This window comes from Crocodylus siamensis, chromosome 1 (genome assembly GCF_052110815.1).
Source record: "Crocodylus siamensis isolate JL-2025a chromosome 1, ASM5211081v1, whole genome shotgun sequence".
Taxonomy (NCBI): domain Eukaryota; kingdom Metazoa; phylum Chordata; order Crocodylia; family Crocodylidae; genus Crocodylus; species Crocodylus siamensis.
Window position 1 is genome coordinate 414,823,782 of NC_143395.1, and position 25,555 is coordinate 414,849,336.

At 47.6% G+C, this 25,555-nt stretch overlaps 1 long non-coding RNA gene across 3 annotated transcripts; it reads right to left on the reverse strand.

Moving 5' to 3' along the window:
• Window positions 1–11,137: 11,137 nt before the first annotated feature.
• On the reverse strand, window positions 11,138–24,806 carry LOC149875415 (uncharacterized). Of its 3 annotated transcripts, XR_016439659.1 has the most exons (5): window positions 24,369–24,806; window positions 23,471–23,735; window positions 23,100–23,179; window positions 19,345–19,571; window positions 11,138–18,357 (listed from the first exon to the last, which is right to left on the reverse strand). It is a non-coding gene; the product is annotated as an uncharacterized LOC149875415 (long non-coding RNA). The 3 variants fall into 3 exon arrangements; XR_016439658.1 differs by having other exon boundaries at window positions 11,138–19,571; XR_016439660.1 differs by lacking the exon at window positions 23,100–23,179 and having other exon boundaries at window positions 11,138–19,571; window positions 24,369–24,803.
• Window positions 24,807–25,555: the final 749 nt, after the last annotated feature.

The following is a 25,555-nucleotide window of genomic DNA, read 5'->3' on the forward strand; positions in this document are numbered from 1 at the left end:
GTGACCACCAGGATCTGGGGGAACGTGTGTTCACCAGAGCGCCCCAAGGGATGACGAGGTTGAACGGTCACAAACTCCTGCAAGACCGTTTCAGGCTGGACATAAGGAAGAATTTCTTTCCTGTCCGAGCCCCCAAGGTCTGGAACAGTCTGCCAGCGGAGGTGGTTCAAGCACCTACACTGAACACCTTCAAGAGTCAATTAGATGCTTATCTTGCTGGGATCCTATGACCCCAGCTGACTTCCTGCCCTTTGGGCAGGGGGCTGGACTCGATGATCTCCTGAGGTCCCTTCCAGCCCTAATGTCTATGAAATCTATGAAATAGGAAAGGACTTTTCCTGTCGTATAACAACACCTTTAGTTGTGCACAGCTGCAGGAAGAAGCCCATTCCCACTTGGCTGGAGGAACGCAGCAGCCAGGACTCAATGCCTAAGGCACAACTCACCTGCCATGTCGGCCAACTAAAAAGAGATCCTGGCCCAGATTTTTATGATACTGCAACACAAAGAAAAACCCAGTCATCATGGCTTATTTCAAGTGATACAGAGACTGGGGGTGGAGAAACGCTACAAAAACCATGTGTTGTTCAGCAGCACATCTTACCTCAGCCTAATCCATCATTGTCCACCTACCCTGCTGGGCCCAGGCAGCAGGTCATCAGCTGAGGCCTCTGTTCCACCACATTTTCTCTAGTGATCAAAGGGGTGAGATCTGGGGCTCTGTAAGCTTTCCCGGCTGGAATTACCAACTGGCCGGACGACGTGACACTGCTGGAGAGCGTTTGCTTTTCATCTCTCTGCAGTATGTTCATTTAACCTCCAAGACCAAAGAAACCCCCACAAAGCTGAAAAGATTGGAAAAAACCAGGCTGGGTGGGGGCTTTTTTTAAAGCAAATATGGGCCCAGCGGCCTGTTTAGACCAAAAAATGCAGCTTAGGCGCTACTTCAGTATGCGACGGTCTTTGCTCAGAAGCTTGTACCAATATGGTGGTTTATATCTATAGCACATTGGCTTATACAAGGCATAATCTGCATGTGGATCGATGTGGATAGAGCCCTAAACCTGGGGCAAAGGGATACTGCATAGTCCCAAGGGTCTATCCATGGTGATTTGAAGGTAGGACTGTGGCCTGCATGGGTAAAGTTGTGTCTACACCACAGCAGCTGAGTGCTCAGTTGTGTCACTGAAGGAAGAAGCTGCACCCAGCTGCTCCTACTCCACATACATCAGCTGTGGCAATGAGGCAGTGAAGAGGTGCCTCTGGCACCATGTTAAGCCTTGGGTTTCTGTCACACTCAAAAGCAGCAGCTTAGGGTTCACCCAGGTCACCCCAACTCCCTGATTTCTGGGGTGAGGTGTATGGGAAGGGAGCAGGCAGGCACGGGCCATTTTCTCACCAGAACCCCTGAGTTCCTGCTGCGGTGGTGTAGACATGCCCAATTAAACACAACAACCTTGTATTTTCCAACAGGGTGCTGCTGTCACAAGCTGTGCTTCTGCAAAGGAACAGTGGGCATGTTTTAGCTGCAATCTCTATTTGCAGTATTAGCAATAAGAAGTCTATCAAGAATATAGGACTGGGAGCGACTACCTACATGGGTGAGGGCAGTCCTCTGCTAGCCCAGGAGGCAGTGTCCTATAAGGACAGATCAATCGAAATTGAAATTTTGAAAAATCTGGCATTGCCTGGGAAATCCACACACACACACAAACGAAACCCCACAAACGTACTGAAAATAAAATCCTGGCTACCCAAAGGGAGCCAGAAGTCCTCATGCTGCTGCAGCCCAGCTGCACAGCCCACCAGGGGGAGGAGGGGAAGGAGGTTGCCAGCATGAAAGGGAGCCCAAGACAGCTGCTGCCCCCACCCCTCATTGCTGATGGGGTGAGGGTTGCTAGCCATGCATCCCCACTGCTCTCCACCAGTTGGTGGTGAAGGGTGGGGCTGCATGATGGACAACCCTTGCAACCAATCAGTGGTGAAGGGTGGGGCCACTGGAGCCCATCAGTCAGAGGCCTGTGGGAGCCCCACCATGATCAGCCCATGAAAGAGATGGCCAGTCCCACAATCTCTCTGCAAAGTTGGCCAGCCGCCTCCTTGAGTTGAGTAGGCCCCTAATTATCAGCCTATTTGCAAACTGCTCGCACTCGGCTGGATAATAAGTGATTAGGGATGAGATGAACCAAAATCTGCCCTGAAATGGGAGGCGTGGTTCTTATTAGTTATGCTAATGAGGCGAAACATGCTAGTGCTTAAAGGTCTTTTTTAAAAAAAAGGAGTTATGCTAAACTGAGCAGGACTCAAAACACATGGGTGTTCGTGCACCTTTGTGTGTGTGTGTGTGTGTGTGTGTGCGTGCACGCATGTATGTTTACATACACACAGGTGTAATAATGGGTACGTTTTGTACTGTGTTTATGCGCATGTCGCGTCTTTCTTAAACTTCTCTTTCGATCCAGACAGAACCCTCTGTGCCATACCAATTAGCCAATCATCTTCTGACCATGTCTATTTCTTATGCAGTTCCTTAAAGCAACGTGAGCTTTTCTTAGGCTAGGAAGCATCAACTTGTGTACGGTTTGATTCACGCTCCCCTGCTTATCTTTGTTTTTCACAACACACAGACCATCCAGAATGGTTAAATGGGCCTTCACAAAAGCAAATGCCCTTTATCTTAGTAGTCTCCAATTTAGTTGTGTCATATGAGATGAACCGCCATGCACTATAAGAGTTGTGTGTGGGAGCGCATATTATAGCTATACATACATACATGCAAATGAAGGCTAGACAGACATAACTGAAGCAAACAGGGCCCCTTAAGAAACATGGCCAGGGCAGATTCAGGGGGGAGGTGCAGTTGCACCCTCTTAGGTTCCTGATCCAGCCAAAATTTAAAAGAAACTGTTTGGCAATGGCAGCAGCATTTCTACTCAAGTAGCAGTGAGCAAGTCACTTGACTTCACAGTTCATTTGAATCGATTGGATTTCTGCTAAACTCTTCACTCCAGGGATGCTAATGACCCTCTCTCCTTTTTAAATGGTTTTAATGGTCCACTAATCAAGCTATTCTTTCTTCTGCAGTTCTGCTGTCTGTTAGCTGCTCCTGGTAATGTAGCTCCTATTTCACAGCCCTGCATATTGTATTTAAGTCTGGCTGGAAACGTTAACCCCGGTGGGGAACTAAATTTCAGTGAAGCATTGGATGCACTGGCAAGATGCTCAAGAAGGCTGGGCTTGGTTTTATGAGTAGGAGAGGTGTCCATTTAATTCTAATGACAACAGAGCTAAAGAAATAACATCTTTGGATTATTTTTGCCCAGCGTGTTATGTTTTTTAATACCTAAAGTGTGATATAGCAAATTAATGCACATTCAAATATATTTGTTTTTGGTTCTATCTTAAACAGAATAATACAGCTCTGGGCCTCTAGCGTATCTGTAAAACTTCTGGTTTCTTTTCATAGATTTCATAGATATCATAGATGTTAGGGCTGAAAGGGGCCTTGATGTTCATCAAGTCCAGCCCCCTGTCCCAGGGGAACATGTGTTGTGTTATACATGACATTGCAGCACAACACCTGTACCCCCTTTGCAAAATCCTAGGTCCGCCCATCACAGGAGATACCACCATGTCGCTGATGTCTCAGACATGCTACCTGTGCACCAATTAACTGACCATTAATTGAATCATCCAAACGAAGGGCTGGAAGGGACCTCAAAAGATCATTGAGTCCAACCCCCTGCTCTGGGCAAGAATACTGCTGAGATCAAAAGGATTTCAATCATTCGCATTTACAACTACTACAGTTACATGGGCAGAGATATAAAGGTGTTGTCCTAAAATTCTTCTAAGTGGTACTACTGCTTTAGTCACATAAACTCATAGCTTGGGTAGCCAAACACGTAGCTTGGGTGTGGACTGCATCCTCCAGCTGACAACTTCATTGCTGCCCTTCTGCCTTTCTGCCAGGGCCGCATCACGAATTAAAAAATGACCCAGAGAACATCTAGGATTTGTATCCTTCTAAATGCATGAAGCTTTGAGGTTCAATGCCCACCTCGGTAGCAAAAGACTCAACATGTCAGACCTCCATAGCAGCCGTCGGTTGTCCAACCTCCTTGCAAGTACCCCGTCTACTATAGGTAGTTTCTCTCCCGAAAGCTTAGTTCTTAAACCCTGTGATGCTTTGCAGCACGGCCATGTTGCCTCCAATTACCCTGGCATCTTACTGACTCAGAGAAGAAGATCCGTTTCTCCTATCAAAAGGCTCACCAGAAACCACCACCATCCCCCCCATTCATTTTCCTCCTCTCTCTTCAGTTACAGTAAAGAAAACCCTGCGTCTCCTTCAGCTGTCTGTCTCGGTAAGCAGCCGGACCCTCACGCACAAGGAAGAAATATGTGTGCACTAAGACAGAACATGCCGTATTGTTTAGATGTGAGAGGCAGGCAACAACGTGGGACGTGGCATGAATCAGAGCTGCGGCTGAGCTACAGTTTGTGGGCACCCCGCAACTCTCAGCTGTTGCTGATTATCTGGAGGGATTTTCATTTTTTTCCGTTATATCAAATCCAGCATTTCATCTTTGGCCCTGGCTGCGTCTGTTTTCTATAGATTACTCCTGGGATCCGATAGAAAACTCTCTATGGCTTTGGAGGACACACAAGCAAGCTACAGTCTACCTTATTTTCCCCTTTGTGATTTCACTGAAATCAGCACTGCTTCGGAGGTATGGATGCGGGAAGATGGTGGCCCCGTGCCGTCAAAAGACTCTCTAGACATCGTCTGCATTGAAACCAGTGTTTCTAATTAGGAAACTGTTAAAGACAGACAGATTGACAAGCAGACAGAAAATGAGTGGGCGGAGGACTCACAGTCCCACGGCTATGGAAAGAAACATCTCACAAGATGAGAACCAGCGCAGTAATATAAATCATATTAAAGACACCCAGCTATCTGGCATTCAACTGCAACGGACTCTTTACTTTGGTAATAGAGCAATAACAAAACACGGCATCTTTCGTCCAGAAGGATACTCGTGAACTTTATGCAGTGAAGTACAAACCGATGCCCACCTCTTTATTCCTGCCGTGAAATACGGCATCTGTTTAACAGCACAGAGCACAGCCACCCAGAAGTTTAGGACAGGAAGAAAAACACACTTGCTCTGATCCCATTCTGTCCCTAGGATGTCCAAGTAGTACTTAGATGGCCTTTAGGTCACCAACCCTGAGTCCATGCCACCCTGCTCAGCAGCCACAAAATTGTTAAGAGGCCTAAATTTATGATGTGCCTCCATCTTTGCCCAAAAAGACCCTTAGGTGACTGGATTGGGCCCAGCGCATATATCCAAAACGGCTACCCATTTGTCCATCTGGGGAAGGGTGTCAACTCAGCCTAAGTCCCTGATTCCTTAGATGAGGTGAAACCATGCCAGCTATTGGGACTCACCCCTTTTGCCCAATAAGCTAGGGGAGTGGTTCTCAAACTCTGACAGATTGCACACCACCAATTTAAAACTATACAATCTTAACTAAGACCAGCAATTTTTTGTCATATAAATTAATTATAATAGATCTCTTAACAAGTACCACTGACAGGTTTCATAGTTTCTAGGGTCAGAAGGGACTCGAGCAGATCATCTAGTCCGACCCCCTGCCATGGCAGGAAAGAGTACTGGGGTCAAACGACCCCAGCAAGGTGTTCATCTAGGTTGCCTGTGTACCACTGGGGGTACGCATACTACAGACTGGGAACCGCTGGGCTAGGGTGTTAGGGCTCTTATCAATGAATTGGAAGACCCAATTCTAGGCCCCCATCGGCCTGGAGGAGTTTTGAACCCACAACTCTTAACTTCTCAAGAAGATTCCTCAACTATCAGGCCATGGCTAGACAGGGCTGAGAATATCCTCCAAGCTCCTGCTGAAGCTGGACCAACTGGGCAATGAAAAATGAGACTCACAGGGCCAGGAGAACATGCAAGAACCAGATTTGATGGCCAAGTAAGACAGAGCCCTTTTCAGCCCCCCCCCGCCACAATGGCTACCCAAAAATCACCAGTCGCTTTTGAAGAAAACCTCATCTTCTATCCTTTTACATCTGTAACAGAACCTGAAACACAACCATGGACCCCCGTTTAATGAATATTCATAATCCTTCCCATTGTTACAACGCTTGGGGGCTAAAACCACAGATGCAGATGAGAAAATAAGGAAAGAAAATAAGAGCAAGACGACCAGCTGTCTTGAGGTGTTGATCACATCCCTCCGCTTTCCACCCACTTCTCTCTTCTTGTCCTTTTAGTCATTCATCCAGGCAGCAGCCTTCGCAGGTGCTGACAAAGCCGGCGCGTCCAACTACATAAGCTTTTCACCAACGTCCGGTAACTCTCCGTCAGGCTTGCCATGCGGTTAGAAATGGCTGTAGTAGGGTTCTGTAGTTCATAAAAATTCCAGGAATATTAGTTTAATAATAAGTCTAGCCTTTCAGTGTCAGTCCATTACAGACCCCCGGCTAGGCATTTTAAATCCAGGATGACTATGAGAGAATGTTGTAAAGTCTCCAGGCTGCGAGCCTGGTTTTCTTTGCAAAAGAGGAAAATTAATAAGACAATCTAGAGAATGGGAAGTAGTCCAGGAGACAAAGCAAAAGAATGAAAGAAAGAAAAAAAAAAAAAGATGGAAGGAAGCCAGATGGGGAAAGATGGAGGCTGATAAATTGCTCTGTAGAAAGGCACATTAAAACGTTGTTTACCATCTCGCGGTACCAAAGCATGCAGTATTAATAGCCTTCGACACCTTGTAAACTCAGCAAAACTAATTTTGCAGCAGAGAAGAGCTTTCCCAGCAGTCTCCTCTTTCTTGCTTAACACGCATTTTCTATGGTTGACACGTCCCCTCGCATCGCAACAGCAGAATGCGAGGCGAATTTTTTGCTAGGACACCTGGGGGAATATGCCCCTAACGCTTGCCAAAAAAAAAAAAGATCTTTTTAATGAGATTTTTAATGAGCCCGAGTGCCAGGTAGCGGTGGAGCAATGACTGAAAAGGAAAATTAACATCCTCCCCCCTCTCCCCACACACCATGACTACTATTGTCTCCATTCAGGGAAGATGAAGAGGAGAATAACTTGGGGTCATGTAACAAGCCCATGTCCAAGCTAGGGATAAAACCCAGGGTCCTGACAAGGATGCCCCTGCACTTACCGCTGGATAAGGCTCCCTCCTTTCTTGTCCGCACCCCTCGTCCTAACCTCAGGCAACAGCAGCCCTCTTCCATGGGAATGGAAGATTGGCCCCTATTTTCTGCCTCTCTTCAGGGTCACTACATTGGCCTGGCCCAGCAGGAATCTGGCTGGGCAAATCACACCCTTCTCAGCTGCTCGGTATGAGAGAGAGAAGACATACACAGTCTTGGAGAAGTCCAAGTCCACCATGCCAAAGAGGGCCCGGAGGGCAGCAAAAAGCAGACGAAGCCGGGGCAGTCCAGGATGGTGTAGAAGAACGTCTCCTCCACTGCTTCCTTACAGAAAGGTTAGGCTGCCAATGCAAAGAAGCCGATGGTCAGGGCCTCGTACAGCAGCCGCTACTTGAGGTCACTAATTTTCTTGGTGATGGGCATCTTGTACAGGGTGCAAAGGCCAAGTGAGCTTGCTCTGGTGCTGCTGCAAGAGGCGGAGCAGGGGAGGGGGAGAGAAAGCCTTACCCCACTATTGCCCAGTGGGCAGGACACTCTTGCGGGATGCAGGAGAGAGCCGTAACCACCGGGCCACAGAATCTCTTCTCTACTTGGGCTGAATAAGCCAGTGCTTGGTGAGCAAAAGAGGCTGAATCTGAAGCTCACTGGTTGGGCTGGAGACCCCCTGCTCCAATGACTATTTATATATACTAACAGGGGCAGATCTGGGGGGAGGAGGGGATGGGGGCATGCAGTGGTATAGTTGCACCTCCCTTTAATTCCTGCTCTGCTCAATGTTTAAAATCAACTGCCTGACAGTGGTGACAGCATTTCTAGTGAGAAACTAGTGATGGAGTCTATTGACTTCATAGGTCATTGCAGTCAACCTGATTTCTTCGAAACCCTTCTATACATAGGTGTTAACAACCCTTGCTCCTTTTTAATGGTCTTTAATGGCTCTACTAGCCTTTCTCCTGCAATTCTGCTGCCTTTTACCTGCTCCTACTGACATAACTCCCATTTCACTGCCCTCTAGACTGTTTTTATCTCTCACTGGAAACAGTAACTCAAGGGTGGAAATGTTAACTGAGGTGAGCATTAGCTCAGGTGTGGAAATAATTTTCAGGATGCACTGTCAAGATGGTCAAAAAGGCTTAATTCTGTTGTATGGATCTGAAAGAAAGAGGTACATTTAACAATACGACAAAACATATTTTGCTTGTTTTTGCCTAGTTTGTTATGTTTTTATATATGATATCGAAAATTAATGCGGATTCCAATAAAGGCTGTTGGGGTTTTTTTTGCTTTCGTCTTAAAGTGAATACTTAATTTAAGTATTCAGATGAATACATAATTGACTAGAGTCTTTGACTTGAGTAATTGACTTGACTCAAGTAATTGACTAAATTAAATTGAGTAATTGAACACTTAATTTAAGCCTGCCCCTCCCCCACCCTTTTCAAAATCCTAGCTCTACCCATGCACACAGAGTGAAACGGCTCCAACAGGAGTCATTGAGAAAATCCATCCCAGAGCAGCACCAAGGACATTCACTGCATTGTAAGATGGTGATGTTGAGATCTGTAGCCTGAAAGAGGCAGAGGAGGAACTTGAACTTGGGTCTTCCATATCCCAGATGAGTGTCCCAACCATGTCCTAGACATTGCATACTGAAGCAGAGCGCCATTCCCCAATTAAATGGCAATGACATGGCCCCATCTCCACAAACAAATTGGACAAAACTGGCGTTTTCTGCTTCAAACCTTTTTGCACTGGGAAATTTCACTTAGCAGGGTCAGCTCATGAGCAGAGAGGAGGATACAGAAATGATTGCTTGAATGCCCCTCCTTTGAGAAGGCAAGGGAAAGGCTGCAGTAGGTTGTCATGCAGGGCAGTTTATGAAGCCATTGCTGGCCTCCAGTTACAGGTCACCCTTACCTCCTACTGCTGGGTGCGTAACATGATCTAGCACTCCCCAACGGTGAGAGAGATTAGTGGACAGCCATAAACCAGGCCATTGACCAGGTCATCGCACGACCTGGTCAATCCACCTCTGTCGTGCATGCCTTCCCGACAGGGTCCGTCACACGGCCCTCCACCGTGACTCTCACGGGGCTGATATATGTTCCAGAAGCAGCTGGGTCTCTGATCTCCTGCCGGGTTTGGCTGCTGACTTCCTGACCCTTTCGGTAGCACAGTGAGAATCAAGACCAAGATGAACCCCTACCCACCCTCGCCAATGAAAGGAAAACAAAGAGAGCCTTGGTTTTCTGAATCCCAATTCCCCAGATGGTCACATGCACTATTACAACCTTTCGCGTTCTCCCTCCCGGCCTTCAACCGACAAGAAAATTTGTTAGTGCACTACTGTGTGTCTGGCTGTGCCTCGCAAGACCATCGCATCCGAAACGGTAGTGAAACCGTTCCCAAATCTGAAGGATTCTACACCAGAAGGATCAAGTCAGAACGAGCCCAAGGAAACCCACAGACAGCTTCATCCAAGCTGGATCTCTAAATCCAGATCACCAGTCTGCCGGTATCGGCAGTCTTTCCTGCCAATGATTTCAGTGAAGCTACACTTTTTGATGCCTCCTGACAACTTGGGACCCACTTCACAGCAGACAACCTCGTGTTTGGTCTTGTTGCCATTTGGATTACATGCTGATGGACACTGAAAGGGTATCAGTCATCTTCTCCCAGTGAGGCATCGGGGCCCAATCGAGCAAGGACACACGTGCGGGGAGGCTGCTTTGACACGGTGTAATTGCTGGAGCGTGGTAATTACCATGCTCCGGCAGACTCCAGCATCACGTGCATCAGCATCCCCACGCTGAAAACTGGTGGCAGGACTCTTTAAACTGAAGCTCGTTCGATGAGCTTTAGTTCAAAGTGCCCCACCGCTATTTCTCAAGACGGGGACGCTGATGCATGGGATGCTCCGGGCGCTTTTAATTAGCATGGCTTTCAGAACTGCACTAATTAAAGGTCCGTCCCCCCACCACACACACACACCTCCTGGAGCATGTCTGTAAATGCCCTAAGTTCTGTCGTCAGCCCCCAGAAGCCCAAGGTAGATCTGCCTGTGCCTTGGGGAAGTTACCCACCCAATAAGCAATGTCTCCAGGGGACACATCAGCACCAGGAAAGGTTCAAATGCTACAGAGAGGCTAAGAAGGTATCTTAGGGGGCCGACCGCTTTCTCCCGGGGCAAGCCCAGCCCAGCCCTAGTGTAAGCTCCACTTGCAAGGTCTAAGATACGGGGGCAAGACAGAGGCTGTAAGCGAGGAGGGCATTTCAAGGGCAGCTCCGTCAGTACAGAGATCTTGGGCTGTGGTACAGCCCCTGGGGTAACCCTGCAGGGTTGTGTCAGCCTCAGCTGGCCCCAAATTTAGGCAGCACAAAGATGGCTCCGTTGTCCTCGTCCCCTCTCTCTTTCAGCCAGAGGCGCAGCACAGAACAAGCCCCACTGCCTTGCACAACCCAAAAAAGTGACTTGCAACCAAAAAAGTATAAAAGTCTATAAAGAGGCAAGGTAATATAAGCTGCTCCCAGCAATCACATAAACACAGACCTATAATATACATTAACAGTCCACACGTTTCTCATGTGCAGCTCTGAGGCTGGCATGCCCCCCTTCCTGCCCCCACCCCTTTTTTGTTTGACCCATAAGTCAGCATACAAATTTCCAGCCTTCCGAGAACCGACCCGATGAATCTGGGACGACATCCAAAAAACATCCGTCGTGTCAACAGAGGGTGAAGGGGGAGGTTTATGGGGAGCCGTTGGCACTGGAAACCCATCAAGCAGGATTTCTGTAGCTCTGCCAGGCCCTCGTCTTAGGGGCAGGGCAAGGTGCTGAATGGGTAACTACCTGGAATCGAGAGCAGCGGTGGTGGGGAAGACAGTGCTCTCTCACAAAGGTTTCTAAAAGCAAAAACATGTTGGACTAGCGATTTAATGAGTCAGTTGTTGAACGTTACTGGAATACAGATTGATTAGAAACACATTGGCGTCTACTCCGGCAGTAGACACGCATCCATTGCTGGTGCTGAAGTCAATCATAAAGGGTACAGTCAATAGCTGATGCATGGCTCCAGGTCCCCATCCCACAGCACGGCAGAGGGGATCGCCTTTTATCCAGAAGGGAAACAGGACTCCTGCCAAGGCCATTGGAGAGCAATGCACGCGGCAGGACGTTGGGACTGTTTGCACCTATGTAACAGCATCAAGAGAAAACGTCTAGCGGCTGGTGGGTCTGTTGGATCTAGCTCACCGAATGCACTGGCTGAAAAGAAAAGGGTAGGGAATGCACCCCTGAAACAACCTCCTTAAATTCCCACTTCAAGCCTCACCAGTTCGGTTGCTATTGGACCATGTGTGGCCACAAAATGGAGACAAGGTGGTGCCTGGGAAGCCCTGAAGCGGTACAATGCTGCATAGCAAGAAGCAATTGAATGGTGCTCAGTGGAGTCACAGCAGGGTAGAGCTGACCACACAGACTATTTCAGGAGGCACTAAAGGTAACAGGAGTTCTTTCATCAACTTCCAGAGGTGTTGAATCAAGCCCAGTGTGAGGGGAGAATCAAGCACTTAACACATTTTACCGTAAAGTGAGGAGCTAATTGAATCAGGCGCAGACCTCTGTGGAGCTGCCCCTGATCCGGACAACCATCCTTTTGTTCTTCTCCTTCTTCTTGCTTAAGGCTCTTTTGCCGTTGGGCCTGATCCAAAAGCCTGTAGGAATTCAATGAACTTCCAAACCACCAGACGCTCCAGGCCCTAACCACAGGACCAGCCCTTCCTGTCCCTCATTTCGCGTTCAATTTAAATTTACTAAGCTCAGTCCGAACTCCTGACCTTTCCCTTGCAAGCCCCCCCATCAACCCTGCTCTTTCAATCCATCATTTGTCACTTGGTCCATAAGATGGACATGTTTGATTCCTCTTTCCCTTTCCTTCCACCCATCTGAGCTATGTCCAGATCGTGACGCCTTTGCCAACCCATTCTCCTTAGGTCCCATTCTTGTCCTTATAGCTAAATCTCTCATCCAAGGCCTTTCCGCCTCCCACGGTGTTTTTTCTATGGTCCCTAGATGCAGCCATCCTAGCCAACTTCTTTGTCAGACTGACCACATCACCCTCAGGAAGTGCCTCCTACTGACCCACCTCCTCCACCCCATGCTCCAGCTTCCTACTATCATTGCCAACCCTACACAGCTTAGGGCCAACCTATTTAATTACACCTTCCTCTTGTCAACTGCCTCGCCCAGTAACATCCACCAGTTACGGCAGCCTTACTAGATACTAAAAGTGTCTATACTATACTAAATGCGTCAACTTACTCAGGTCGCTAGTGTGGGCTAGCTCACATCACAGCCTAGCTTATTTTGCAACAGCTTCTTCATGTGCAAGAGCCTAAACTAAAGAGTATAAAGGTATCCTTATAGGGCAAACAAGGACACCCAGAGAGGGTGTCAAGGGGCATAGACAGGCTTTGGTAAAGGGTAAAATCCTGAGCTGTCGCTCTATATTGGACCCTGTGTAGAGGAGTTGTGCCAGAAAGGTACTGCCCAGTGGATACTAGAAAATGTCTAGCCGTTCTCAAAAAAATGGCAGCTTCAGGCAACCCTCTCGACCTGGCATATCTATACCACGGAGGATGTTACTACTGGCTGATTATGCCAGATTCTCTCTCCATATAGACAAGCCCCAAAAGGACCTCTCATGAGGTCTCATAGGAAGGCTGTCAGAGCCAGAAAGTACAGCAGAGTCACTTGAAGGCCCATGATAAATCTGTCCATCTTCCCAGGACATTGATTTGGGTACCATAATTAATATTAATATCTACCTTCTCTTTCCTGAAGAAGCATGTATGATTTAAATATATATTTTTTTTTTTAAAAAAAAATAATAGATTAGAGACCTACAGAGAAAAGTGATTTCATTTTATGGGAGATGTGAATATTTTGACCTTTGTTTTTCTATCATTTTGAGTTGGAATAAAACCAATATTTGGAAATCCTTGAGGCAGAACCGTCCCTTGGGTAGGGTGAATCAGGGCGACCGCCCCAGGCCCCAGGCCTTGGGGGGCAAAGCGGCCACGGCCCCTCCCGCAGGGCCCGCCTGGAGCTGGCGGCTCAGCCCCGCACCGCAGAAGTGTCCGGCCGTTCACCACCCCCCAACCACGCGCCTCGAACTTTGTATCTGCTGAAGAGCGACTCATCCAGGGCGCGTGGGACCTGCTTGGCCTGGGCACCAAATGTCATCGCTACAGCACTGCCGTGCCCTGCCTTTGCAGGGGCCCCACGGCCCGTGCAGTGTTAAAGGCTGATTTGCCCCAGGCCCCGCACCCCCTTGGGGTCGGGTCTGCCTTGAGGTCCCTGGCAGTCACACACATGCAGGGTCCCGAAAGAGTCGCACACCCAAGAAGCCCGAGACACGCGGAGCCGTGAGCTGAAGAGTTAATGTTACCTGGGACTCCCAGCACCCGGCTCCCATCAGTTTGCTGGTGAGCTGCAGAGATGCTGAGACCCCCACTCTTTGGCAACCTGTCAGTGTCCAGAGGTGCTTGGGGAGCACAGATATTGGGAAGCCGCGGCCCCCGTGTTTTCAGCTCCCCAGGGTTTAGGCACACGGCTAGTTCTTTTGACTTGGACATGTGCTCCACGCCTTGCTGTTTCAAGACCCAGGAAGGCAACTTAGCTTTAAGAAGTGAGAAATGCCTCCATTATCATTTCAATGAGAATAACATTATTAAAAACATTTACAAGCCTAATCTAACATGCGCCCCTTTGCACAACCACTGAGCCCGGGGCTGGCCACCGCCGTCACTGGTTGGAACGTATCATGTGGCATTGGATGTTTATAATCCCTCTTCCATCTGGAAGTCGTTATCTCTAAATGGAGTTTATTTGAAGAAATTGTATTAAATGATTACATGTTATTTTTACCTCAGTATGAAAGCAAACTGTTATCCCATTGCTGAGAGCCTCTCTTTGGTTGGGATTTGTTTTAATATTTTCTCCAAGCTATCAGGCTCAGGGCACAGCAGCTAATTTGGCTGCTTTGCTAAAATGTTTGGTGGTCGGACATAATTTATTAAGAGTTTGACTCTTTATTTAGGTTTATTAGTTGCTGTTTCTCTTTTCTGGCCCCTGCGAGTTCTGTATGCCGCCTGGACAAATTGTTGCTTTCTTTATTTTTTGAAGTTTGTGATGAATATCTGAGCCACATATAAAAGCTCAGATAATAAAGAGCTCAAGATTCCTTGCGGGGGGGGGGAACAACCCTACAGGGATGCCAAAATATCCTCACTTGTGTTGTGTACTAGGAAAACACTGGACTAGACAGTTTGGGAAATCAAAGGACAGGGCAGGAGGGCTGGGCCCAGTGACCAGCCCTACACGTCTGTGAAGCTGTAAAATCCATGAGAGCAAAAATCTTCTGCTCTACTGGACTGACCCATACACACGGGTCAAGTCCACCCAAGAATTTCTGCATCCAGCTCAACAAGTCATGGTCCTACTGGAGTACATCTTTTAGGAGAAAACAACACCGTCCTAATGTAAATATGTCGACGGATTGAGCTCTCATCGCATTGCTTGGCTTTACATCTAAGTCTTGCGTAACATCTCTCAGATGCAACCGTCCCTGCCCGTATACACAGCTGAATTCTTGCCTAGAAACACTGTTTTCTCTGGCCTTGGCATGTAGTCTGGCCCCATTGCCATCCATCCAGAATTAACCGCAGCCTTTATTTTTCTACCCTGCTTTGATCATGTCCTCCACCGCACCACACACACGCGCACACATACAAGGCAGCCCTCGACTGGTTCCCCTCTCTCTCTCATATCAGCCGAGAGGTGCTTATCTTCCCTTTCAAAGCTCTCCACAGCTTGCCATCCCTCATTCAGTATCAAGAGGTTGAGTCCTGCCTCTGACGGACCCGCGATGCCAGCCGTCTCATCCCACTTCTAGATTTCAAGCCAGCCCCCTGTGACTGGGAGGGGCTCCCGATAAACATGCCAAAGCTACATCTTATCCTCTTTCAGCCTCCTTGTTCAGGCTTTCTTTCAGCTGGGAACACTTGGGGCCAGTTAGGCTGTGATTTGCTATGACCATTATCTGTTTGCACAACTACTAGTACTTCATGACTTCCTCGTGCTGTGCCTGTCTGCCTCCATCTGGTGCCTCTTGATTGGAGACTCTCTGGGACACAGACTACCTTTTGGTCTTGTGCTTATATCGCACGTGGCAATGGGTCTACAACTCGCGTAATAATATGTATTCAGATGTCGCTGCTTGAATGTACCCAGCTTCAGCTTCCAGCCGTTTGATCTTGGAAGATCTTGGCCAGGTAGGTCATAAAGCTCCTAGTATCAGACATCTGCTGTCTTGAGAATAACTGCATTTAGCTCCTTTAGGAGGCTGCACCTTTCTGGCTTCATGTCATCATTGTAGCTCTTCTCATTGAGCACCGAGATGCAGAAAATGCTACAACTTAGCCCAGAAGTCACACAACAAAGGGCCAGCTCCCATGCCACCTATTTGGCACCAAAATGGACCCACCCAGGCACCTCAGTGTGATCCTATTCCAGCCTGGTGTATTCCTGCAAAAATTGTAAATACAAAAAGTGGGTGGATCGTCGTTCTGGTCACAACTTCCCACAACAGGCCTCAGGCCAAAGCATTACATGAGGGTTGGTGTTCGTGGGTTTTCAGGCACTTCAGTCAGGTGGAAAAGAAATGCATTTAGGAGCATAAGGTCACTCAAGTGTTTAATAGGTAGAATTGCATTTCGCCCCAAGCACTGGACCCTACCCTACAGGTAGGATGCCTCTGTAGCAGTACAGGACACCAGATATTGTAAGACATGCTGCTTCTGCACTGGATTTTTGGATGCCTCACTTGGAGTGCTGCCTAGTTTTGGGGCCCGATCTTCAAGAAGGATGTGGGCAGACAGAGAAGAAAAAGTCCAGCAGAGAGCAGCAAGGATGATTAGGGACCTGGGCAACAAGACTTATGAGGAAAGGCTGAAAGAGCTAGGGTGATTGAGTCTGGAGAAGAGAAGACTGAGGGGGATAACAGTCTTCAGATACTGAAGAGGGATCACAAAGAAGGAAGAGGACGGGCTTTTCTTTGACTGCAGGGGACAGGACTAGGAGCAATGGCCTCAACCTGTAGCAGAGGTTGGAGATCAGGAGAAACTTTCTGACTCGGAGGGTGGTCAAGCATTGGAACAGGCTACCTAGAGACACTGTGGGACCTGCATCCCTGGAAATGTTCATGAGCTGATTAAACAGATGCTTGGCTGAGATGCTTTAGTCGGTTTGAGCGAGGGAGTGGGAGCTGGACTAGATGCGACCTCATAAGGTTCCTCCCAGTTCAAATTTCCTACGGTTGAATTGTTTGAGGAAATCTCTGGGCTGCCTTATCTGGTAAAGCTGAGCTGCACTTACTGCAATGCCCGAGAATCCCAGGTCCACCCTTGCATTCTGCTAAAGCTGAGGTTAACGGGAGACCCAACTGGTCCCTGGTATAAACTGGAGCAGCCCAAGAGCTACTGTAGTGTCACACTGTTACCCATGGTGCAAGGATACCCTTCTGGCAGTGGGGAATGGCCAGCGAACAGAGGCGTTTGTATCACAACCCCTTTCCCCTGGTTATATCCCCTGCAGCAATGGCTTGTGAGATGCTGCAGTGCGGGTTCCACATTATTTGAGGATTTCTTTTATGCAATGCCAGAATCTGGCCTGCAGCCTATATCAAAATGATGAATAACTTGAACAACAGCAGTATCCTCTCTCTGGTCCGCTTTGGCCAACACTGATTAATATCTGCTTTTTGGAATTAATTTTACTATTAAGAAAAGCTTCCCCCACTCAGGAGCACAGTCTGATCATCCCAAACTGGACTCAGTACAAACATACTAGTATCATCATTACACTTGAGAGAGATAAGACGCATTGGCCAAGGGGTTTATAGATAGTGTAATATTCCAGACAGACTGAGCACCCGCAGATCCAGCTGAAGTCGCCGGGAGCAGCAGTTTGGAAATTTAGCATCGAGTGCCCGTGATTCAGCAATAACATTGAAAAACTTCCATGCTCTGGAATTTATCTTATTGGAGGGAAAGGTTAGAGTCACATCTGCAGCTGACACATCAAATGGCTATAAAGGCACTAGAGGACATGTAAATACGTCTAAAGCTTGTATCAAAAATGGTGGTCCCCAGTAATAAATATTTTAGAAACGAGATGGAGAAAGGTGGCGTGGCTCCCTCACTGTAAGCAACTTTCAGCTTGACACCTAGGCTTCCTGCCACGATTGCACCGTCCCTATTATGGTGAAAGGCTTGCTTGAAGTTGGGATGTGCGGCAGACCTGATTTGTTAACCCCTCCTTTAAACATTCCCAAATTTTTGTAGAGTATGACCCAGACACAGCTCTGAGTTTTGCAACTGGCTCCTACTGGGTGCTACTGGGTGCCAATGGCAGCATACTTTGAAAAGCAGCACTAGCTCCAGGACACTTGGTATAGTGGTGTATCGCACCCCTGTTTGGTTCGCTAGCACTCATATTGAGTCGTCGGGTGCGCCACTACTTGCTGCAATGTGCATCACAGCTGGAGACGCCTAAATCAGTGACAATCAACAGGCTATGCACACTCTCACTCAGCACCACCTAAAATTTGGAGATGCACAATCCTGTCATGTATAGACCTGTCATGGTTAACTAGTCTACCATTACAGTGGGACATCCATAAACCACCAAACTCTCATCCAAATTCCACAAAACCACTCTGGAATCAAGCGTGTGCTTTCCGTCTTGGTGCAATCCTGTGGCACAGTGGAAGACATCCTGAGACAACGCTGATGCCCTCCAGGACGCACCTTATTGCTAACCCCTTGGAAAAGCCTCCTGGATTCGACCTCCCCCTGGGAATTTGGTGCGCTCTGAACTACAACAGCCATGGCAGGCCAGATGCTGCCCTCTCTTTCATCCGCAAAACAAGGCCCGAGTAGAAATGCAGGCACATGTCACAGACTATGAACCACGATATGCAACACTGGTGACTTCACTTGTTCGCTGGCAGTGCTTCTGACACCCACCAGATGAGTACAGGAGCTTCCCCTTGGCTCACCAGTCTTGACATAGCTATATGTGAGTTGCTGGTCACCTGCCATGCAAAGGAAGGTAAAAGAGATCATTTAAGAGTGTGCAATTGCTCTTTGGACTGTAGACACATTTAATGGCTAAACACACCTTGAAGTGCTGTGCCGAATCAAGCCCTTGGGCTTATACCACACCTGTTGCTGTACCACCCGACCCCGTGACAAATAAAGGGGATCCAAATGAAGGCCTACGTGAGACTGAGAGATGGAAATGGCTTGTCCTTCCTAGAGCATCTGAAGAGGGCTCGAACCAACCCCCCCAGCCACAAAGACCCCCTGAACTTTGGGGCCTGGACCTTGGAACTCTTCCGTCTATTCTTTGGGGCTCTCTTCCCTGAAAACTGGATTTGTCCCTTTTTGAGATGAGTAAAACAAATGTGAGTTTGGCTGACGCCAACAATAGCAGAATCCCAGCAGCAGAGAACGCACAGCTACTGGACCCAGCCCCGGGCACGGGGCTCCCTTGCTGGAAAACAGGAGCTTGGCAGCTCTTCAGATGTCATTGCCCAGTTTGCACAAAGACGAGGAAAATTATTCCCTCCTTCCCCTGCTCCCTCCCCAGATCTGTTCTTGTCTTCTCTAGGTATTACTGCCCCCTCTTTTATTTATAAAAAAAAAACAACCTCTCTATGCCTCAGCTTACAGCTTCCTCCTTTGACTACTTCTTTGATTTATTGGATTTTTGCACTTCTGAGCACCTGGAAAGTGTTTTTATACCATTAATTTTGAACTTGGAAGTTTCAAGGGTCCCCAAAAGGGAAATAAATCATTCACATTGGGCAGATGTGACCGACACAACTGCCTCCCTTGTCTGAGATATCCCTCTTCCCGCCCTCTCCTACTGTTCCCTCTTCCATGAGGAATGGGGCGTGATAAACGCTGCCGCACAGGGAATGAACTTTTCAGACGAGGAGTAACACTGTAATTCTGCCCGTCCAAACTCCACTTGTCTGAGCACCTAATTAACCCCCCCCCCCCAACCTCCGATGCACCCTCTGCAGCTGTGAAGCGACTTGGCTGCAGTGGCACATGGCTCGATGGGCCACTTCCAAACAAGCCATGCAGAGCGAGCTGCTCAGCTTGGGACTCCAAGTCAGAGCCTTTCTCCATGTTTCTCCAAAGTAGGACGGTCATCTCTCAAGATGCTTGAACGTGTTGTCCGAGACTTCCAGACGCTTCTTGAAAATCAAGGCCCTGCAAGATGCCTCCAGTTGTCTCTCTGAAAAAAAAAATAAGAAGGCATATCAAATTAAGTTATAAAAGTTCTCCTGGGTTGACATTCTCTCCAAAGCCTGATGAAGAGAGTTTGTGCCTGAAAGCTTGCAATTAAAGGCTTTTTTTTTTTTTGCAAAAATCTAATTGGTCTAATAAAAGATATCACCTCTACAACGAGTCCTGATTGCTTTATCAGATCTCTAGCACTTTGGGCAACTACGGCACTAAATGTAGTGAGAAATTCCAGGTCATGCAAACACAGATGCAGTTACATTGATGTGAACAGGACATTTCGTTTTGTCTACGCGGGCCCATATGAGAGTCTTCTGCTCTCGTAGCCTGGTTCATACCTTTCCTCTTCCTCGCGTGCTCCCTCAATTGATACCACACAGTGCAACCCCTTCAGTGCTCAGGGAAAACAAGATCCCTTATTCCCATTTTGAAGTGTGAATTCTGGTCTTATCCCGTATCTGAACAATGCTCAGCTCTGTATCAGGCTCACTGAGGCTTGTCTGTTTAAGGTATTCAGGTCGTGAAAAAAAAAGACTTATCCCCCCACCACCAGCACAACCTGCTGACTTATATTTCACTGGTGCATGTGGGAGGGATAAACTGGATTAACTTGGCATTAATAGAGCTTATTTGAAAGATCAGATCTCTTGGGCTTATCTCTTCTCTTCTACATTATCTTCATTGCAAGAGGTGGCATCAAGCTAAAATAATAATCAGACAGAGCTCTATGTTTACAATTCATAATCTTGAGTCCATCTCTGGTTTATTGAATTATTTCTTTTTACTTCTTCTTCTGATTCTCTCTACTTCTGGGTTGGGTCGGGGACAAGACATGCTGAACCCCTGCAAGAAAGGTTGAATGGTCAGCCTGTTCATTTTCAGTATACCGTTCAACCAGTAGATGTCTCTGCAAGCTGTAGAGTTGCAGGAGGCCATGCCGTCTGGCAAACAAAAGAGACCACAGTGGAAGTCAAGCTGTGTGGAAGCCTGTTTTTAGTGTGTGATGGTGTAGCTGTTTCCCTTAAATGTTTTAGTGTGTGATGGTGTAGCTGTTTCCCTTAAATGACGGCTCCTGTTTAGAACGAATTGCAATTACGGCATGACAGCAGATAAGCTGAACAGGCATCTGTATCACAAAAACAATTAGTGGAGTGGGTTGGAATAAAGTCGATGAATAAATGAGGCAGGCCAGGTTCTTTGAGTAGATGTGATATCTTTTCTTAAACCAAATGAGTAGTTAGAAGAAAGTTTTTTGCAAGCTTTTGGGTGCAATCGCCCTTCTTTGGGCATGGGGAGTCTCTGCTGGTCTGAGACTCCAAGGAGTCTATGCCTATGCATGAGGAAGGGTGATTGTGCCCAAAAGATTGCAAAGAACTTTCTTTCAGCTACTCAGTTGGTCTAATAAAAATCACATCTACCCAAAGAAACTTGCCCGCCTATATCCTTAGACCAACACGGCTGCAACCAAAAACCCAGCAATGAATACATGAGGCACAGAGACTAAGGTATTCACTTCTCTCTTCAGGAAAAGGTTGAGACGTATTGAATGGGTATCACAGGCACAGTCTGCATTACCACTCTTTGTACTGTACCTATTCAACAGTGATGGGATTGCAAGCCCCAGTGCCATCAACCCCTGTACTGTGTCCTCTGACTCTGTAAACTCATTCTTGGGCAGTGGGTTTGTCCAAGTTTCTCGGGTTGGCATCCTGTCTTGATGCCTTGCCCCATCCTACAGCCTTCACCCCCTGGTGTCGTTTCTCCATCACCATCACAATTATCTAAATTCCAGGTTCTGGCATTTAAGAGGATGGGTCCTTTTTGTCATTCTGTCAGGCTCCTCACGATTTCAGTAGGCTTTTTCCTTTCACCAACAAAGCTCTGTTATTAAAGAGAGTCTTATGACACCATCCTGAAAAAGGTATTTATTTATGTCTCAATTAAACACCCTAGGAAGACAAAAAGTAACAGCAGAGTCAAAAAGACATATGATCCACCCAAGCCCAGATAATGTGATTAAAGCATGCCAGTTTTGATAGGCAATGGCACATACATAGCCATGCTCCAATGGCACATGACAAGAAAACCAGGACGGTTCAGTGAAGCCAAACAAGCACTAGGGATCTCGCTGCAGAGAGAAAAGGGCACTATTTGCACAGTTTATTTGGGACATGGGCGAGTTTAGGGGATGGGAGGTGCTATAGAAGTCATTGACAATGAACTATTTCATCGTCAAATTACTGAAACACGGTTTAAAGCCACTAGTTAGGAAAGCCGGTGTGGAGGGAAATCATAAATAACTTCCTACTTAGCCGTTCTACGGTAGCTTTCATCCAGATCTCTCAAAACACTTTACTAACGTTAATTAAAATCCTCACTAAACTTCAGGCAAAGCAGCTAAATCTTAGCCCTGCGACAGATAAGGAAACTGAGGTTAAGTAATGTGTTCCCAGCTGGCAGTTGCAAAAGGTCGTAGAAAGCAGGTGTCTGAACTCTCAGGTCTCCTCAGCCCCGCAAAAATGACAAACAAGATTAAAAGTCAGAACGCAGGAAAAATGAAAGCAATAAAGAGATGTAGCAAGGAAACCACACTGAGGAACTGGGGTAGGCTCAGGGTTAGAAAACTGGTCCTCAGTGCGGCTGTCTGGCACTTTCACAGATTCACAGAAGTTTAGGGCTGGAAGGGACCTCGGGAGGTCAGAGGAGGATCAGCTGTTGCACCCTAGATAAGATAAAGCATTAAGTAAAATGAGTAACACCAACAACATATTTCTACAGGACTTTTCAGCAGAGGCTGACACAGCACCTATAAATACTGGGACAAATCCAGTTGTAGCTGAAGGCCAGAGTCTAACAGAAGCTGCGTCATTGGAAACCATCACTTCAAGGTTGGCAGGAATGACTACTCCCAGCTATTCCCACTTCACCGGAAACTGTATCTACAGAGCAAGGCAGCATCTATGCTAGGATTGGTATTCGGGAGTGTGGTCCTTTCTCCAGCACTCGATATCTATGTTGTGCAAGCAACCAGTGCCGTAGCAAGGAAGTTTGGCACCCAGGGCAAGCCCACAGCGGCAGCCCGCCCTCACCCCAGGTACAGATCCGGGGAGCCCCCCCACATGCTTGCCTGCAAGTGCACACAGCGGCGGGGGCCGCCTGTCCCAGCACCCCCCAAATGGTCCATCCCATGCCCTGCCCCAGCTGGGCAGCACCTATTGGCATCCCTTTGCTTCGGTGCCCAAGGTGGTTGCCCCATTCGTGCCCCCCCCCCCCCCTTGCTACGGCACTGCAAGTAACAGCAAACTATTGAAAACATTTGGGACAAGAAGTGAAAAATAACACTGCATACTGAGACTGGGGTAGGCAGAGCAATTGTCACAATTACTGATGTAAGACCATAGCTGGGAGTAAAACACCGGTTTGATATTTAGGTGTCATTAACTAAGCAGTTTTAAGGGCTCTCCCAGAAGACACTGGAAGGTCTTTAAATGAACCCGAGTTGTTAAAAAGTAGGACTCACCGATCACAAACTTTGCTAGGCCTTGACCCAGAGCGGAGGCTGCTATAACACTCCCAATGTGCTTTCAATAGGTCAGTTCCCTGGTAACCAAGAGCAGAGGAATATGTGTTTTAAAGGCTGGATTTTCAAAGGCATTCCCCCTAGGTCTGTCCCAGCTCCCACGGAAACCAATGGGGAAATTCCTGCTAGCCTCCAGTGGGTAGGGCACAAGGCCCCAACTCATCTCTGGGAGATCAAAGCATGAGGGACATCCTGTTTTCAAACTAAAGCATGGTTTCTCGAAAACTAAGACCGAAGGGTTCCTCAGTGCCATTTCCAGGACCCATTAGCGTTCTTTTAATTTAGTGTTAAGAAAACCTTTCCAGACATACCAGAGTTAGTGTGATGGACTGCTCCAAATTTTCTAGGACGCTCCTGAATTTCAACGTTGCATCCCGGTGTCCCTAGAAAACTTCACAGCGAGAAGGAGGGTGTCCTTCAGCAGCTCACGGGGCATGATCCATTCATCAGGAATGGCATTTCAAGACCAAGTATAACAGCAAGATTGAGATCCCAGTGAGCACAGCCCTGGAAATACTGGTCCAGCCATTTCAAGGCAGTGATGTTTTTCCCCCTCCAAAGTCCCAAGTTGGTAACCTTGAGTTGTTTTATTTTTAAGAGAAAAAAAATACACATTTGTTTTTTGGGGTTTTTTTATATATCTTGCTGATCACTAAAGTATTCGTTTGCCTACTTGCCTACACTTGACAAATTAGGGCAAAGTTTTAGAAGGTATTGTCCACGCTGTTGAAATTTTGCATGCGAATATAATGCAGTGTGGTCATTAAATATGTCAGGAGAGACTCCACTGGGGGTGGGGAGCAGTATTCAGCCCATTATGTTTTGTGCCCTATATCTAGCAACACATGACCCCAGGTCTCCCATTGCAACTGTAAAGTCTTGATGTTAGTGTAACATAAGATGCCAAGGAAGTGATTCTTCACAGATATTATAATGGGGTTGTCATGCAGCGGTCCATGCAGAGTGATATGCTGACTGATCCACACATGCCTGGCAGGCCCCACCGCTGTAAGACGCCTCTCCTGCCCCCCCATCCCTTCGACCGACTGAGCCAATCTATTCTGCACATGCCAGCGGGTTTCTTCAAAGAGCATCCAGACTCAGGGGGTGGAGGGATGGATATGTGAGAACAACAGGCCACTGTGTTTCAAGGGTGTAATTACCTCTTGTTCTAAATCAGGTAGTAAAAAGAAAGTTATTGGGACTTACCCTGGTCTGAGGTGAAGGTGATATACGTCTGCCAAGGCTGGAGAACAGGGAAACAAGGGTAGCTGGCTGTGTGTGCAAGAGCAGTGGGGTCACACTGCAGAGAGGAGCCCTGCCAGCAACTCTAAGCTTGTTTCCTCCACATCCGGTTCATTGGATATCCCATTTCTTTTAAAAACGAAGGCACTTGCTCTGCCAATCCACATAGCCCGGTCCCGTAACACACAAACACACAGATCCCCCCTGGAAGTCTATTGTAAAGCAAAAATGTATGTTAGCGCTGCCAAGAATGGGCCGTAAATTCATAGCGTCCGTCACACTCCTCTGGTGGTTACAGAAGTTAGGGTAGGAAAAGAGCGATGAAATCATGCAGCTCCCCGATCCAACATCCTCCCCATTATTTATGGCCATTACAGTCGGTGTTGCAGCAGTGTCCAGGAGCCAGTCGGGCTCAGGTCTCCCTGTGTTAAGGAGGGAGGCAAAACCATGCATCATCACAGCTTTCAGTTCAAGAAACTCGGACGGTCAGCTGTGCCCAGGTCTGTGTACTTTATAGTGCGCTGGCAAGGCACTGCTACCCCAGCTGTGCAGCAAATATCAAGGTATCCACCTCCCCACAAACACTTGCATTTGCAAGAGCCACCAATGGTGGGAGGAACAGAATAATCCCATCAAAGCTCCTCAACCCACATCCAACTATAGGGTCGGCATAAGCAGAGAAACTTAAGGAAGGCAAAACAAGCCTATGACAAACCTTGCGGAGAATGGGGGTCACCAGTCGCTTCCAGCGTAGCCGAACAAACCGGGCTACCTCGTTTTGTTACTCTCTGCATCATATGCACAAAAGAGCTGCCAAGAAACTAATTGCATACTGACATGATGGCAGCCCTGGGGGGGAGCATTCAAATTCCTAGAAGAAAGAGTATGCATGGGCATGGCCCAGATTAGAAGGAGAGATCTAACCGATTCCCCAGCCGGCAGAGAGCTGCCATGTGTAATGCACTCCCCGGCCATAACAAGCAGCCTAAAGAAGACTGCTGTGCCAAGACGCTCTGGCCTTCCGATCCCCTGAATATCATTTATTATCGCTGGGCCGAGGAGACACCTCTGAGATCAGCTGGTGATCTGGTCTAGGCAATGCACGGACTGCACAGTAAAACACGCTGCTCTGTCCCGCAGACCTTACAGCA